Source organism: Branchiostoma lanceolatum, chromosome 6 (genome assembly GCF_035083965.1).
Source record: "Branchiostoma lanceolatum isolate klBraLanc5 chromosome 6, klBraLanc5.hap2, whole genome shotgun sequence".
Lineage (NCBI taxonomy): Eukaryota > Metazoa > Chordata > Leptocardii > Amphioxiformes > Branchiostomatidae > Branchiostoma > Branchiostoma lanceolatum.
Window position 1 is genome coordinate 12,400,184 of NC_089727.1, and position 18,811 is coordinate 12,418,994.

General features: G+C 39.2%; 1 protein-coding gene across 9 annotated transcripts in view; it reads left to right on the forward strand.

Annotated features, from left to right (window-relative positions):
• LOC136436665 (teneurin-3-like) overlaps positions 1–18,811 on the forward strand; it is a 191,299-nt gene that overhangs the window by 60,049 nt on the left and 112,439 nt on the right. For all 9 annotated transcript variants that reach the window (XM_066430836.1, XM_066430844.1, XM_066430843.1 and 6 more), the window contains exon 5: positions 12,819–12,912. The gene's annotated coding sequence lies outside the window, so the exon portion shown is untranslated. The remainder of the gene's footprint in view (positions 1–12,818; positions 12,913–18,811) is intronic.

The window sequence follows — 18,811 nt, forward strand, 5'->3', positions numbered from 1 at the left end:
TCAAAACTGCATTTCTCTCTTCATCTATATCTTATCTTCCCACTTCTTCCTTGTTTGTACAGAATTTATGTGCCATCAGATTCCCGACATAGTTAGTTTACTGCAAGGACACATCCTTTACAGTGTGGGGCTAAGGTCTATAAAAACATGGCATACCAGCCATTCTATCAGGCCATCTACAGATGGCTGAGTACATTTTCATGTTGCCTTCTGCATGATGGACAGAAGAGACAGACTGGGACGGACTTGTTTTATGTCACCCAGGACCTGCGCCATTACTTGTGATATGACATCATTTCATGGATTTATACATGCTATTTCACATATCAAGTAAGCCCACACAAGGAGAATAGCAGAAACAAGCAGATTCTAAAGAAGAGAACATCATTGATTATGTTTAGGGGAACTATGAATAGAATCTTAAAGTTTGCTTTAGGTTTGCTTAATTAACAGTAAACCTTTTTGAAATAATTATGTTTAAAGGTTGATAGCCTGCATGTATGTAGTGTAGTTTGGTTTTTTTACTAAATGAAAGACTTCAATTTTGTCAAATATAGACATCAAAGTTTAAGGGTGATAGATAAAGTTTCATCAAGTTGACACCCTTGCTTCATATGATTTTCATACCAGAAATGTTTGAGAAGATGTCAACAAACTTTGTTGTAGTCTTAACTCACTTTGCAGGGTTCTCATCACCAAAAGTTTGGACCTTGCCTGTTCTGAACTGACTGATTCCTCATGGAGATTTAGTGAAGTGTTGTCCTATTTGTTAAGCCTTTGTTTAAAGTTCCATAACTCTGAGTCTTGTACTTAGTTGATATTTAGATTATTAGTCAAAGAAGCTTTCATTATGTGGGACCTTTGTTGTCCTATTGTTTTGTCAAATACACAAGTAAAGTTTAAGGTTTTTGTGCTTGAAACAGCAGCCGTTACCTACAAAAATATGTGGACTTTGAAAGAGATGAAATGATAAGCATTAGTCTGGAAAAACAATGTTTGTTTTCGGAGTGGCTGACGCTTTGGGGGAGGTGGTTATCTTCACAAACATACCAAGTGACAGTAGAAGGAGTGCAGCCCTCTTTGCTCTTATCATCACTTCTTCTGAGACAGTCGGGCTGACTGGAGATTAGGATTGCAGGAGGAAAGGTCGTGAAATTCCCATTCTCTACGACCTTTCGAGTTCCTAGGTAAGGTAAGGAAATATATGAATTTGTAGTTTCTGATATCAGTTTCAGTGGTAAAAAGTCATTGTTATCATATTTTCAAAGACAGAAGGGCTGACTTGAGATTAAGATTGCAGAAGGAAAGAGTAAAGAATTTTCTAATCTCTGAGACCTTGCAGCTCTAAGAGATGGTTAGGACAAGGTATTGATAGTTCTTCACCTCAAATGAAGATGCCTTGAAACGAAAAAAAAAAGTTCTTGTTGTTGTCTGGTGGCAAGAATCTCATTGATTTTTAAAGTTATCAAATTTTTTGAGTGGGACTTAATTAAGATTGAAACTACAGGAGGCAAGGAATTCCCATTCTCTAAGACCTTTCCAGTTCTCACAGAAGGTATGCAAAAGCTTTAGATAAGAAATGTCATTATTATTGACAGACACAGTCCATATCAGTTGCGTGACTGAGTTTTGGTATTACGTCTTAAGACATTTCAGTATCAGTTGGCATTCTAATCGACAAAGATATGCCCCCAAAGTTGTACCTTTGTGTTATTCCTCCAGGCATATCTCCCTGTCTAATAACTTCGAACGTTTCTTCATCTATAATTACAGTTTTGCTGATAAGCACAGTCTATACAGACAAAGCACTTCCACAAACGACTATTTGCAGATATGTATCGTAAGCATTTTCAGAAATGGTGAAGTTGTCTGAGTTTTACGGCTGGTAGTTCTCACTGACCGTTTTGGAGAGATCTGAAATAATTTGAGTATTCAGGGTGACTGAACTTTATCCAGTCATTCCAAACTTTCTCAGGTCAGCAGACAGCTACGCTCTGTTGTAAATTTTCGTGCATTGAACCAAGATATGGAAAGGGAATGGAAATTGGTCTCAAAGTTAAAAGGTAACATTATATAACATACGTGTATAGTATTAGCAAATCTAAAACCCCTGGCTAATTTCTTCAAAGTTTATTTGGATTCCTTATCTGCTCTTTCTCTTCTAGAATTCCTAGGCTAATCCCTGTTTAGTCGTAGCCTTAAAGCTGGTCTTGGTTTGGCTAGTCACATTTGACCTTGTCTTGAATTGCTGCTCCGTCTCAAAACAACACCTGTACTAACTTTTAAAGGTGTTTGTAAGACTTAGTTCATGTGTGCCATGGGATCAGACCATTCCGTTATTACTTTTTGTCCTAGATTATTCAAAGGCCTTGAGAGGGTCCCTTGGAGGGTCCCTTGGAGGATACTTGTTTTGAACTGTTGCAACATTATCCTGGAAAAGGATTACCAAGTTATCCAAAGATAATGCATAGATTATCAAGTGAAAGTTATGTTTAGATAAGGCTTTGAAACAAGTAATTTTGGATGTGTTTTGAGCCCACTTTTTGTTGAAGATGTAGCTTTAACTCCTGTGGTTATGGCTCCTACCGCTTCATTAAGAAAAACTGTTAAATCTGAAAATATCTACTAATGCAGCTTCAGTGTATCCCTGAATTTTGTTCACTTAGATATCCAGGTGTTCAATACATTTTTGACAAGGCCTCAATAACACCATAATTTCAATGTGTTAGGGTATCCGCAGGTGAAATCATGGGAGTTTACTGTAACTGGGCCTGGTACCGCATCTGAATTCATGCCCTTCATTCTCAAACAGTTCAAATAGGTTTTAGGAAGTACATTATAGTACAGTATTCACTCTCTGAAACTGCACCATAGCACAGACTTAACTTTCTCCTCAGACAATGTTTTCCCGATAATCAGCATGTTTTAATCTAAGAACCAACAAATTGAATTGGCATGGCTTTGCAGTAAAAGTTCTTGGAAGCCACAACAGGAAGGAGTTGTCTGGTGCCTCCCTCAGTCTGTTTAGGATTTGTGTCTTACATGGGGGCGTTCACTGATAGCCAGCTTAATCCTCCCTAAAACCCAGCTAATCCCAGGCATATATCTTCTTGCTTGTTAAAGAGAGTGGACTTTTTCTGAACTTCAAACTGATCTACTCCAGACATCTATACGGAGACACATCCTGGTACCTTTGACATTGAGTTTATTTCTCTGCACTTTGCAGTGATATCACGACCTCGTATGTAAAGCTAAGATTTATATCAAATTATTGGTAAATGATGGTAACACATTTTTGCAAAAAAAGAGAGTTTTTATGTGATTTAGTCAGAGGAAATAATGTGTATGATTTAGCCACATTTTATCTATTCTAGATGTTACAGTTTGTTAACCTTAATTACCCTGAGGAGCATTCCAAGCAAAGAAAATACCAGACATCATGCAAAGATACAGTACAACCCAATATTTAAAACTGAGATGTCTGCGTTCAAAAGATGGAGTCTTTTCTGTGGGTCAGCAAATGTATTTTTGTAATGACTCAGTACAGTGTAGGTGGAAGAACAGATGATAATATTTAACTGTCATTTATTTTGAATGTTCCAGTTTGTGAACTTTAATGACCTAGAAACATTCCTTGCAAACTAAACAAGGTACTTGCTGTCTGCATCAGTATCTATGCACCTCTCTTTCCTTATCCATCTGTCCACTACAGTACAGATGGAGTACCACTTCATGAACAGCTGCTTGACTGTTCATTTTGTGACTATTGGGACCCATGCCATGACTTCACTTGATATCAGGTGCATCTGTTTGTTAGTATTTACCAGTAGTTGCAAGTTAACGTTGAAATCATTCCCACGACTTTCAGTGTATAGCGCAGTGCCCGTCTTGGTTTATACTGTATAAACCAAGATGGGCACTGCGCTATACACTGAAAGTCCTTAAAAGGCCACACAGTTGTGCAAGCACTCTTCATGTAAGATTTGACATACAAAGATTTTGTGAAAGGTTTCTTGTTTTTTCTTGAAATTCTTTATAGAAGAAACTTTTTCAGCAGGGGGCTAGTCTACTGTAAGTTTTGTATGTTTAACTAGGGTACTATTTCCCATGAGTGCAGGGTGCTAAGTAGAGAAAGAAGTAAGTACCATTTTGAAGGATCAGGGGTTGAACCAACGACCTCCTGAATGCTTAGGGCTAAGGAGAAAACTATGCCTTGGCAGATGTTTGCGCCCAGGGAAAGTTCTGATATTTGAATAGCTCACTCATGTTCCTTCCAGCTGCCTTTCTCTTGTCCATCACACCACATTTCTACTCCTGGTGGGGCATGCAGCAGTCTCCTTTAAGGATTTGCCTGTCAGTAACTACCTTATCATAAGCAATCAAGACTATCCTATGGTGACCCCACTTTGAACTGCTCAAGTTTTGTGAAAACTTTGAAGCCTTGTGCTTTCATGTTATCTGATTGCCTGCCAAGCTTAATGCTTTCTGGCTATATATTTGAGTGATGATATTAATATGTTTTCATCTTAATTAAGATCTTGAATTAATGTTATAGTTATGTTTGATATGTGGTAGCAAATACCTGTAAGTATGATGAAAATGAATGCCTTTATCAATTATAGTTTAATTAGAAGAGATTGATATGAGTTGATAAGAATAACAAATGAACAAGTCAGCAGTTTTGGTATACCCCACTCGTATTCTTATTCTGAATACTTTTGAAGAAAAATGTCCCCCAATTGATATTCATACGGTAAAACACTTCAGAATCTATGCTTCAAGTCTTTTGAAAGGCAATATTTTACCCTACATGACGTGTATCAAATACGATAATTATCTTAAGACCGCTTGCATCAACTAGAAAGGCAACATTTGCGAGCAAATACAGCATGTTTAGCCATACTCCTCGCCATGCAAAAAAATGGACTCTCCCAAAATAACAATGGACCATTCTAAAATACTTGCACTAAAAAAATGAATCACCCCAGTCCAAAATTGAGTCTTCCAGTAGCACCTCAACACAATATGGACCAGTCCACAACCATATCCACTAATTGATTAACAAATACACTTCTGCTAAAAAAATGGACTTTTTCATAATCATTCCAGCTCAAAATTGAAAGAAATAATTAAAGAATCCTCCCCTTGCAAGAATGGGATATTCCGTGCCATTTCCATGTAAACCAGTCGAAAAATATCCGCTGAAAATTACACTCTTGCGCATAATCAACCCAGTTCAAAATTGAATTAAAAAAGATCAACCCCAGGGAAGAATGAAGTTTTCCATAGTATACATATGAAGATTTGACAGGAGACGAAGGAAATGACCAAAAACAACATATTTGAGTCAATTCAAAGTCACCGAGAGGGTTTTAATATAATATTTGTAATACGTTTGAACTATTTTGATTAAAAGAATGTCTAAGTCACAATAGTTCTAAAGTGTTCAAACAATTAGAATTGAAACTTATAACATGTTTGAACTTATTTCACATACGTTGGAAACATTTCAAACGTTTCAAACCATCTATCCAAATGTTTCAATGTTCGAACAATTTGTAACAAAAGATTTTCACAATTCCCTCATAAACGAAGGTGCTAAGTCCTCCTGTGTGTTTCTGCCTATTTTCGGTGGCCGCGCTAGACCACCAGCGGATTTGTTTTGACGGAGCGTCACCCGCGCGCGACGATGTACACTGTTCGGCACCGCTAATATCCGGCATTTTCCCGCTCCAAAACACTCCACAAGACCCACGTTTTTAGTGTTTTGCCTCTTGTGCAACACGATTCGATTTGCATTACTAACGGGACGAAAATGTTATGATAGAAAAAATTCACCCCGTCCCGGCGTCCGTCCCAAAAACATGAACGACATGAAAATATATTTTCTTACAGATTCAATCACGAAAATCAACAGCATGGGATTCCAAATTTTCGCAACGGCCGACCATTTATCATGGTTGAACTTCCTTCCAAGGCGTGCGATAGATAAACATTCCCGGCACATAATATAGTCACTAGTACGCGCCAGTCTGAGGAGAAACGATCTCCCGTGTTGTGTTGAAGAATTTGGAGTTTGAAAATATCTGGAATAACTAATGCTAGAATAAACATTCACAAAATCATTGATTTAACTTGTTTTCTGTTATAAAATTTCCTAAACTGCAATTTAACCACTGAGTTTAAGGGAACATGGTGTTTTCCCGATAATCACGTTAAATGTTTATGTCCGGTCTTTCCTCCTCGTAAGCAAACTTCCAGCTTCGCCAGGTGCAAGGCACTCGGGGTCAACGACCTGTAGGTCACATGTAGTATTGAAAGTGACAGAAGTGGCAAATATTGTCAAGAAAGCCCAAAATAAATCGTTTTGAATATATGTATGCCAAAAATGGGAATGTAGTCCTTTAAATATTTGTTCAAGCCACATATACAGCAAATTTCAGGTCATTCGGTTGAAATACCAGGGCGCAGGAGGCCAAGATATGCTAAAAATAGCCTAAAAACCTCAATAAAATCACTTTCAAGGTCAATATCAAAAAAAGGAAAAGAACGTACTTTGGTTTTTGCCTACATTACCTCTGTACCAAATTTCAGGTCATTTGGTCAAAAAATGACAGAGATGAATCGATTTGAAGATTTGACAGGAGAAGAAACATGAGAGAAAACAATATGTTTAGCCATACTTATGGCTAAACATAATTACAGCTCTTCCTTGCAACCCTAGCTGACCAAATGGTTAAGGTGAAATCTTAACAAAAGTAAATAAACATGTGCACAAAAGTGTAAGACAGCAAATATTTGTGTCTGTTTTGTCTGAAGTTGTTTCTTTACTGCACCACCTTGCAAATGCTATTCTCAACAGGAAAATGGTAAAATAAATAGTCATTTGGGAGACTTATTGTATTAATAACTCACTATAGTTGGCATCCTAGTACATGTATATTTGGGTTCTTTTTCATAATAGGTAGGCATATGATTTCTGAGTTTTTATTCGCTGACCACACCAATGTGGTTCTCTTTATTCGCTGGCCACACCAATATGGTATGTTTCTTCTCGGGTTTTCAGTAATACTGTACATGCAAAGCTGAACTGGGAGATGAACATGACAGTTGTAAGTGGGGAAAATCTGACTCTTAATACACACAAGTTGACACAACCATTTACATACAGTTGAATATGCAGTTTTAAGAACGGAATATAGTCAGACAGTCAGACTCAAGTTTTCCTATCAGATCTCTGTTCAAATCTTGCATCATCTTTACTTTGAAATGTCTGAGAACCAAGAAAATCCATTGGTGTGGCCCCCCTGCATGTTGCCTTTTGGTCACCTCCGTCAGTGACTCTCCATTAGAAGTGTTTATACAAGTTACATAGCTGACACCACCCTCTACATATGCTGAAGTGACCTACAGGGGCTTTCAGACGGACTGGTGAGAAGTCAGAGCACCCGGTTGAAGAAACCTTCCATTTATATAGACGTCCATCTTTTTCTCATTCTATACTAATGGGGTAAGAAAGGGTGAGTTAATCCAGTTCCTTTTGTACAAGGTGAGTTGGTACCTTGAATCTTTAAGGTGTTTTTAAGTGTTTCGTCAAGGAATTTTGCAATTCATTGACAAGTAACAGTTCTTGAAGGAGGTTGTTTGATTCCACTAGTTAAGATACCAGACGATTGCTTCTTGGGCCGAATGTATTAAATTTTGTTTTTGTTTTATTAGTCTGTTTTCCCTACTATATTCAATAGCAGATTTTCTTTATGAGAACATTTATGTCACATTAACCAGTAGACCAGAATCTTTTATTGCATGCATGCAGAAAAAAAAGATAAGATACAGTATCTGCATATCTTGATGAATATAGATGCCATTTTGGATATTCCATTATTAGGTAAACTGTCCCTAAGTTTCATGAAGATTGCTAAGCCCACCCAAAAGTGTATTCTAGTTTGCTATCAGCCATGCACTGCTGCTCCGCTCTGTAAATCCTAACCTGTAGGCAGCATTTATCACCAGGATTTACAGGTGTTATGGGCATCATTTTCTGCTTGCCCTGGAAGGTACAGCCATGGGTCACGAGCTCCCTTTATTGTGATTCAGCCCTACGAGCCTTAAGAAGCCCAGGTTATCCCCCCAGCCATATGCTCTATCCCTGTAGGTCAATAATATGCATAGAAAATTTCTGTCATGCCTGCCAAGCAGCCCTCGGTGTGCCATTTAATCAAGATTTCTTATAGCTAGATTAAAGATGACAATTCCAGGCAGCTTATGAAGATACTGGCGTTTTTGACCCTTGCCTGGATGTAAGGTCTTAAAGGATTTTATTGCCTTCTTAGGAAATGACTTCAGCCCTGCCAGTCTGTTTGTATAATTGATCTGCTAATCTGCTAGGTCATCCTCACACTTCTCCCATCATAACATTGGGCTACAGACTGTGTAAGGTATGTGGTGGTCACGTTATGCAATTAAGTTTGCTTCAGGGAGAAGTTTTCAAAGTAGTTTCAGTTAGACCCCAAATTGTGACCTTATGGGATTGTTCTCAGAAACACCTCAGTGTACAGCATAGCATTCGCATTGTATACTGAATTTTGAATAATTTTCTTGTATGACTACATCCCGAATCCTAATTTTCAACCAATGACCAATAACATCCAACCTTAAGAGATGACACACGTCGCACATACAATGAAGTTGAGGTAGTTTGGGGTAAAACTTGTTGTTACACTGGCTCTGGTTTCAAAATGGAAAATTGTCTATACTGCCACTTGGAAAGGTTTTCTTGGCCTGAGTCCAGGAATAAGGCTCTAGAAAGAGGGTATGACCTCTTAAGAATTGACCTGATGTATTCCTCCAGGAGCCCAGCTTCTTCAGAATGCTCATCTAGCCCGGTTTAACCGGTCCCCATGTAAGTGGGGTCTTAGTGATAAAGTATGGAGGGGAGGAAAGGTGTATGCAGGTCAATTGATTGGAGTGCTGGTGTTTGGGAGATCAGGTGGTCCGATTGGCCGCGGAATTTACTGGTTGGAGCCGTCCTGCGGCCTTGGATTATCTTGTCCCTCAGGTCGGCAAGCAAGTGTGTAATGGGGAGAAGGTACAGGGCTTACGCAGAGTCATCAAGCAAGCACAACCTGCAGAATGCATGGGGAGAATGGGCAGAGGTGAGGTACAGAATAACTAGAAATATTGCTATCAATAGTTTTTTCATGATCTTCTAGTCTGAAGATGGGCCTTGCTTCACAATAAGCTATTTACAAGCATAACCAAACAGCTGCAGTTTGAGTGGGGGATGCTAGGGGTCAAAATTTTATGTGTTGGCCTCGTTTTCCACTATCAGTGGTGCATTTAGGTTGCTGTCAGCAAACAATCTCTGATGAGTCATTACGATTTATGAAAGTCAGCTCGTGGGAAAACCTTCCAAGGGAATATTGTTGGTTAAGACAAGAAACGTCTCATTGACGACTTCATACACCTTCACTGATCTGCATCCACTGGAGTATTGACTTTTCTACTTGAGCTCATACCTCATTGACTTCTATATACTTTATGTTATGAGCTTTTCAAAAAGACAAGGATGTTGAGGAGTCTGATAGGCTCTTTTGTAGGTGGTGACTGGAATATACATGTTGCAGCCGTTTAGAAGGAGAGCATGATTCCTTCAGTTGAAATGAAAGGATCGAGTGTTGATTGTATTTTGTCTAATACCTTATGAGCCCAACATGACCATTTGTAGAGGTCTTTAGGTAGACCAGGCTATCCCGATTTGTTGTCTAAAGGGAAAAGACGATTCCTTCACTACTAATAGAAAGCTGGCTGACTTATACAGGGGATTTTGGCATCAAAGTCTTTTCATTACAGTTAGCAGAAGATAAGCTTTGCGCAGCTGTTTGCGAGGGAGATTTGGGGGAACTGGGGAGATTAACTGAAAGTGAGAACTTCTGTTTGTTTGAAAACTGGATTACGGTCTCTTGTAGTTTAGATTATAGGGTGTGGCCAGCAGACTGTGTCTGTACAGGATTCGTTGTGGGGATTTTCGTCTGGCCAAGAGAAACAGCAGCCGACCTAAGAAATGCCAAGCACTTGTGGGGAAACCATCTTTCTAGTGGCTGTACCTTTCTAGAAAAACAACAACATACAACACTCCTTTGTGTCCTAAATTTACCTTTAAAATAGCAAACATTTCAAAGAAGGTATGGAACAAAGATAATGGCCTAAAGAGGCCTAGTAACCCCAGTTTGCAAAAGAAGTCAATTGGGCACGAATCTGACATTTTTGGTCCATAGAACTTGTCAAGGTCGATCTCCTTGAGGTGGGACATTTTTAGATCTAAGATAAAGAGTGAAGAAGGAGATGGTTTCCCTGTTGTTTGCTGGATACTGCTGGCTTTGTGTGAGCCCTGCCAAGTGTGTCCACTCTACAAGACTAGTCAGGTCTTACCTCAAGTGCTCTCACAAAACTTCCTGCTGCGGTGGTGTGGGAGTGATTATCTGTGCTGAAAGTGGCCAGGTTGGGGGTAGATCTCTGACTACAGGATTTTCCCAGGCTTTTTGCTTATGATGAAACTAATTTCTCCACCCCAAAGGAGTTAAGTATTGTCTTTGGCATATCCGTTTTTCTGTGTGTACGTGTCTACGTCTACCATATCTGATTTTATCTGTGGCACTGAAAGGGATGCAAAGCAGTATGGGTAAGGAAGTGAAGTCTGCCATCTCTGATTGCCTTCATGGGGAAGGGGTAGGCTACAAGAACAACCTGGAGAAGTGACTTTGTAGGTATGAATATAAAAAAAGTTGATTCTGCCAAAAGAGCGGGATGGCAACTAAATTTTTGGAAGCAACATCATGTCAAGAATGGTATTATAATAATATACTTTGCACAGTCTCCTTGACTATTCTATTCCAAGTTAAGAAGTGTTGCGAGCAAGGAGATATATGGAAGTACTTGTCTATGCAAATTTATACCTTGGACAGCACAGGAAATCAGATTACTAGTGATAAGTTTTTGTTGCAAGATGACCACTGAAAAAGCTTTTCTTCAAAGATGTACAAAATAGATGGCAAAATGTACAGAAAAAGACGGAAGCCATACATCTTCTCTTTCATTACGGCCTCCATTGAATGACCATGTAATAAATGATACTCCTCTGACTTCAATCTAGTGTGTACCCTTTTCATTTCTATTCTATCACTCCCGAGTACCCATTTATAACAATTGTTGAAACATTTTCTCCTGGTGTTTTCAATAGAATAGCCGCAAGCATTCTCCTAAGGCCTTCACGGTAAAGTTGTACTTTTAAGTCCAGTATTATCACGTTGTAACACCTTGTTGCTTACATGAGTCATTACCGTGAGGTAACCTGTATTTCGAAGTAAGCAGACAGGAAAAACTGTGTGGAGGATTACATGATAGATGTGGCATTTGAGAGAAAGAATTCAATGGCGCCTATTCCAAAGAGACAGATAACGAAATTATACTGTACAACCAGTTCTTTGACCATGGGGGATTGATGAAGTTCATATTGCAAAGACAGGAGGGCAATACTATACATTTTCTAAAGACTCGCATTCAAGCCTATTTGTATCCTGAAAAACATTGAAATCCAGCAGCTTGGCATATCCTAAAAGTCCTTACATTCACTGTTAAGGAATATTTATATACTGGTTCTTCCTGCAGTTTTCAGCAATTCTTGATTTTTTTTAGAAATAGTTGTTGTCCACATTTTGCTGGCATCCTATATAGCACATGACTACATCTTATTCATTGATTTGGTTTGAATAAGCTTCAGATTTTTCAAGTCTTTAGACTTTCAAGCAATTCTTGATATTCATCTGTTTATTGTGCTCATTTTGTTTCTAGATACCAAAAGAGGTAATTGTGGGTGTCCTATAGCAAATTGTATCATTTCCCTTGAGCACTTTTCTCGAGTGTTGCCTGAATGAGCTGTGCATTGCATATATATAGACTCGTTTTAAAGGTGTAGTCAGATCCTTTCAATATGCTTGGCAAGCCTCTCATGTGGGAGGACAAAATTAGCCCATCACTCAGTGTAAGCTTGAGTAGATAGGACAGAAGAAACAGCGGTAGAGGTATATGTCTTCTCTCTCGTTATGCTAAACTCCCCTTTACTGTGTGCTATCTATCTGCACTATGCAGGGATTTCACGCTTTACAACGATGTACAAAATGTATACATCCATCACTGCACAGGGACAATACAAATCATATCCCCAAAGCCATTAATGTAGGGCTGTATATGAAAGTAGAAATAGATGACAACCAAAGGCACACTTTACTTCTTTTCTCTGTGCACAAGCCCTGAGGCAGATAGAAGCTTATATTGCAGGAACTTCACTCCTATTCCCAAATCCATGGCTAGCTTTTAGGGACAGCTATTGATGCGAAGTCAGGTGAAAGCGGAACTTTAATGTGACTTCTATTCAAACCTGCTAGTCTAGAAGCTAATGTTCAATCTATGTCCACCTTTGATAGGCTGCAGTGAGGCTTTCACAAATAGGACATCGAGCCACGATCACTTAAGCAAGATGCATTAGCCAATCAGCCCTGTGATACCAACCAGTTGATATCGCGAGCTCACAGAAAGACCTGCAATAATAAGAAAGCAGGAAATGGGCACCTGGGATTTCTTTGAGTCTCCCGATCCAAGCTCACTGCTGTGATCGCGCAGTCCTTAGCCATATAAATTGCAGGATATGAGAGTGCATCCAAGGTTTTCATGCAGCAATATAAGAGCTTGAGTGTTGGTAATGCTCCACTTTGGCAATTTATTTGCCTCCGATATTACATCACGGTTTTACCTCGCTACAGGTCTTCCCACTGATGACTACAGTCGGAGCCGGGAGGACGGAAGACGTGGATGCACCTGAGCTCATCTCTTCGAGAAGCTTTCAGGCGAACATAGGTAAGATCATGCTTCTTCTACTTGATATACTGCCAGAAAAGTGAGTTTCTTGAAAGTTGCTGTAGGGTGTCCAGGTCTAAGGCTAGTAATTTTCACAAACATGCAAATCTCTTTTTCATCTTTATCGGTAAGTTTTCTTCCAGTGCCTTTATGGTCAACATTTACAATTTATGACAGTCTTATAAATGTGTGTAGATAGCAGTATTTTTGAGGGAGTAGGAGCTGTATTTTTTATGCCCTAAGGTATTCTCCTATTATTTTGAATCAGCCCAACTGTAAACTTAAGGTATTCTCTTGAAAGGGTAGCTTCAGAGAAAATGAATTATGCAGCAGCAACAGACAAAGCCTTTGGTATAGTTAAGTATATAAGGAAATACGAAAAAGTATATTTTATGTCCCTCAAAGGCCTCCCAGTGCAAGTAGGCATAATCCTCTGCAGGTGTGGATGGTGCTGATAACTCGGTGGTTATTCTGTCTTGTGGGAAGCCTGCTGTGTAGTTGCCCATAGGAGAATCCCTGCCATAGCTTTGTGATGGAAATGACTGTTAGCAATATACTCTAAACAAAAGATAAAACGGACGCCATATCTACATGTAGCTTTCAGCTGTTTAAGTTATGTGTGTGTTTTGTTGTCTTTCTGGATAGCTTTGTAATGTAAATGTTGACTCTATGATAGATAGAAATGGATGGTAAAGCTCAGCTTCCAGCTATAATTTTTCTGATTTTCATCTTTCCTTCAGAAATATATCAGATCCACTGTGTTTTGCAATCTGCTTTCCCTGCTCTTTTTCTTGGCACAAACAGTGATTAAAGATAGAGATAGATGTAGTTTCTAGCTCCCAGCTGTCTGAGTTATGGGATGGTGTGTTTTTATTGTCTTACTAGAATTGGAATGATATCAAAGTTTCCCATGGCTTTGCTGCTGTGATGTGACGTACTTTGCTTATCAAAACAGAGTTGCCTTTAGGCCTGATGGATTTTACATTGCTGGCGTTGTGTTGTGTTGGCTGTTTTTCAAATTCAGTTTTTTGTACAAACATCTAGATCAAGGTCTAAGATAGGGCAAGGGAAAAAATTGTGTTTCCAGTAAAGCATCTGACCCGAGCAAAAACCTGCAGAACCTAGCATTTTTGGGGTTGACCGCTGGAGAGGGACATGAAATTTTCTATCGGCCCTAATTTTTTCTGGACCGTAAACATTAATTTTCCTCCAACAGGTTCTTGATTGATAGAAACAATCATCTGAGATGCGACAGCAATGTCTGAGTATCTAATAAAAGCGTAATATGTATGTTTTTTGTGTGCAGACGAGATGTCAAATTTCATTCCTTGATATAACGTTGGGTAACATAAATTCGGGATTTTTCCGATAATGGTTGACTGAAATCAATCTAGCAGAACAATAAACCATCCTTTTTTTCTATAATTCTGTCAGTATCATGTACTATCTTTGCACTAATCATATATATGGTAGATTTTGTCTCTAGTCGTGCTGACACCATAATATTTCAACTTGAAACTACCGTCCGCCGCACGCACAATTACGGTGCTGTCGGACAGGGGGGCACATTAATTCGGGAGAGAAGATTCGTCTTGAATATCTTACCGCTAATCACATTTTATACAGCAGCTATTCGTTCCATCCTTGGCTTGAGGAGAGTGCTATGGATATAGACGTGTCCAAGTAAAAAAAATACACGAAAAAACGGCCGTACCACACACATCAGGCCAGTTCGGGTACAACCCGTGTGTTGAGTCGGTAGAACTTCACTCAAAGTCGGCCCATCGTCATCATCGGGCAACGTGTAACGTTACATTATTCATGGAAAGTTAGCTGGATGCCGTAGAAATGGTAATACTACTATGTCCATGTGTTCCTTGTTGTGTTAGGAGCAAACTTTGAGGAAAATATCTTCCTCAGTCCACTATCACACGCAGCATTTAGACAAAAAAGTGTTCCTCACAAACCTTTGTCAGGATTCTGGTTAACAATATGGCGGCGGGAAAATACACGTGCCGTAGGTTGTAGCAACAGAGAGGAGTTTTGATGATTGATCACACTTAGAATCCAGTTGCAGGTTAGCAAAAGAGATTGTAATAAGTTGTCTTGTAAATAATTGTGTTGAGCAGGAAGCGGATGTGACATTTTTCTTATAAACCAGCCGACAACCATGTTGTTTAATTCTCCCACGAAGTCCTCAGACTGTTCCAATAAGGGACGGAGAGTTTTTGACCTCGTCGCCTTATAATCCATGCTTATCGAAGCTTTTCAGACAGTGTTCTGAATACGCAAGTCTGGCAGGTTTGCATTTCTAGCGGTATTACTTATGTTGCATCTAGCACATATCCCTAAATACCCCGTTTTCGAAAAATCCCGAATTTAAGTACCCCGCGAATTTAGGTTACCCAACGTTACTGATTTGATTGATTGTGAAAAGGTTTTCTTAGAGTCTATCACTAAATATTTGACCAAACCTTTTCCTTAGGGTGACCTGATAGGTGACGTGATTTATTGTGTTGTGTTATGATTCATGTTTGTATCTGGTGTCATCAGCCTCAATAGCCTTTCCATGTTGGTAATTTATAACTGGAAGGAGGACTGTGATAGCATGTCCTAGGGGGAGAATGGCATACATAAAACTTGACAACCAGGCTTTTAAAGTTTTCTCCTGATAATGCCATGACAGGCCATTATTTACATACAGTATGGTGTCCTGAAATGTATGGCTTAAAGTAAGGACATATGTCTTGTGAAAGTCTTTTAAAAGGTGCAGTTTTTCATTTCAGTTCTCAACACCATTATTTTAGACTGAAAAGATACAAGTGTATGGTTTTGATAAGATAGAAGAAATGATATGGCTGAGTTGCTTTAGACCTCCAAGTGCCACATATATTCACATTTGTACTGGAAACTCAATGAGGTGCATGTATGAGTAGGGCTTTAACATTTTGATTGTTAAGATGATTTTTGAGGGAGTTGTTTTCATAGGTAAGCTAGTGATGTTAGCTGTTTGATGTTGTATAAGCTATGGTATGATTTTCCATTTATGGAGACATACTATCATGTAGGGCTGTACATGGAATTGTAGGTTTTGGAACATTTCCATAAGAGCTTACTTACTATAGGCATTTTTTTACTAGGCAGAGCTGTGTAATCATTTTTGCTCTCTAGAACTACAGGAAGGATTTGGGTGAGCTCTTTGTGTAAAATGATAGTCTTTTGCTTAGTCTGATATTCCTCAGTTCTATCAAAACATAGATCTTGGTATGCAGCACACTGCCCAGATTGCGGGGAGGTCTGAGCAGAAAAATGTTTCAGTCAGCGGCATTGGGTGGCAGCAAATTGTTCCTCAGGTTATGACCTTGATCTTTCTGGAATCTCGGTCAGTGCAGGAAATATCCTACACATTGTGCAATAGTTGGCTTGTCAAGGCGGAGATTTCTCAGGCCTGCAATCCGTCGTAGACACAAAGAAACACTTGTGTGGATGGAAGTAGAGATTGGAAGTTGCTACATCACCAGAGTTAATAGCTTCCCTCACATGTAACCTCCCATGTGTTAACACAGAGCATCCCTATTTTCAGGTTCACTGGTTCCATTTCCAAAAGCTCCCTGTAAGTCTGCTTTTTCCTGGTATATTTTATAACAGGGTAATGCTCTGAAAACATGATTTAGTTCCTGCTGCCTCACCAGTTACTAGTCGCATTCCTACCGAATACAAATTGTAAGTTGCTTGTATCTGTTAGCAGAACCAAAAGGCAAAGCAGACCAAACTCCAAACTTAATGCTTTAGAGGAAGCATGATGGTTTTTGGGCTGCATTTTTAGCCAAATACACCAGGTCAGAATTGGGTATCAGGTAGAAAATATGCTTGTTAGCAACCACAGACATTTAAGATGTTGGGGTCAGTGCCCCCTTCTGCTGTTCCATGTTGTTTGTTGTCACTCTACCCGTTTGAAGTAATGCACCCCTCCCCTGTGGTTTGCTCTGGTGAGTCAGAGCCAGTTTAGTCATGATTCATCTACTGCAGCTGGCAGTTCCTGCAGGCTATAGTTGGAGATTCTATGTCCTCAGGTGTAAGGAGGAGTATATAGTCTACTGCTGTTGTTTGTACAAGTGAGAACAAATTCATTTATTTAGATTTACAGTGGTTTAGATGGCAAACAACAGAGTTGACAGATACAGATAAATTGAACAGTGATTTGCTGTGTGTTTTATTGTAAGTATTAAAACTGCATCATGTATGAGCTTTTTTTCCACTGCAACTTTCTACTGTTGAAGCCTTTCCTCAGCTTATTGTTCATTCAGCATTTTTCAAACTTCATAGATCATAGATTTTTCCCTTTGATCACCGGAGCAGCCTTTTAGTATAACCGATAGGCAGTTTTGCTGGTTGCTAATTCTATGAGGAAGTGCCCTTTTTGCTTTGTTTTGTCATTAAACCTTTCTTGAATATTACATGTTCTCTAATGGACTCCCAAGCCCTAAGGATTACAGAAGTTCATAATGTGGGATCAAAGGAAGGATAGAATTGGATTTTGTCCAAAAATCTTGCCTTAATAGTCCTCTAGACATCTTTGCTGCAGTGGGGAATATTATAGCATTAAGAGCAGAGTGAATTATGTCTTTAATATCAAAGTTGGCAGGACTATAATCTACTCCAGACAATAATAAGTTTATAGTTTTACATCAGAATGATCAGATACATTGTATCTATCAAAAGTGGATTCCGGCAAGAACCATTTAAGTATTACAGATCGGCAGTAAACTTTAAGGCCTAAGCTTCCTCAATTTTTCAAATGACATCATGATGAAATCTCCCTTTAGACCATACAAATTTTTGTTGTTTCAGAATCTCATAGTTATCTTATTTTTTTCATGTGAGTCCAAAAGAGAATTGCCTTTTGATGTATGGAAAGAATAGAAAGAAAGTTTAACAAGAGTGGGAAGGAAGGAAGGAAGGAAGGAAGGAAGGAAGGAAGGAAGGAAGGAAGGAAGGAAGGAAGGAAGGAAGGAAGGAAGGAAGGAAGGAAGGAAGGAAGGAAGGAAGGAAGGAAGGAAGGAAGGAAGGAAGGAAGGAAGGAAGGAAGGAGATTGAGAATAGAAAATAAAGAGGAGTAAAGAAAATCTTCATACTTGTTACCAAAAAGAATGAAACAATTGAAAAATAAAAGGTGTTTTGCTGAAAGAGTTTATGTGAATCTTAAGAATTGTGTGACCACCATGGTTGTGTGTAAGTTAGAAGGGAAAGAAAGAATGAAGGATAGAAGGGATGTAGAGAAGGAGAGAAATGATGACATATAAGGGTGAAGAGATATTAAGAGCATCGTATCAAAAAGGATTAAGAAATGGAGACATGGAAGGTGCAAGATGTCAAAGCCATTCTTTGCACACGGACAAAGGTTATACAGCCTGCATATCTTATCATCGTACACGGCACAGTGCACTTATGATCAATGCTTCTGAGCTTGTATCTGCACCTCACAGCCATCTGCCGAGTTCTGGGGGGAAGTTGATCAATGGACCAGCCTCCCCAGGGTGTTGATATCATCCCAGACCCCAGAGTTATTGATCGTCTTATCATCGTGCAAAAAAAAAGGCAGACCGGAGACATGGAACTGAATTATTGATAAGCACTGGACTTGCTTTCCTGGTGTCTTTGCTTTGGTCTTCACATACATGCAGGCAGCGTCTAAAAGCCGAGTGTAGTATTTCTTTGATAGCATTTAGATCCATGGAAGTTTCTGTAGATGATGGAGATGTCTTTGACCGTGCATTGCACCTTTGACAAGGTGAAGAAAACAGATCGGAGGCTGTAGGTAAGGCTGTATGAATGTTATAACTTGTTTAACAGATTTTTAGCTCATTGTTTTTTGTTGGGTGAATATGAAGGTGAGGGA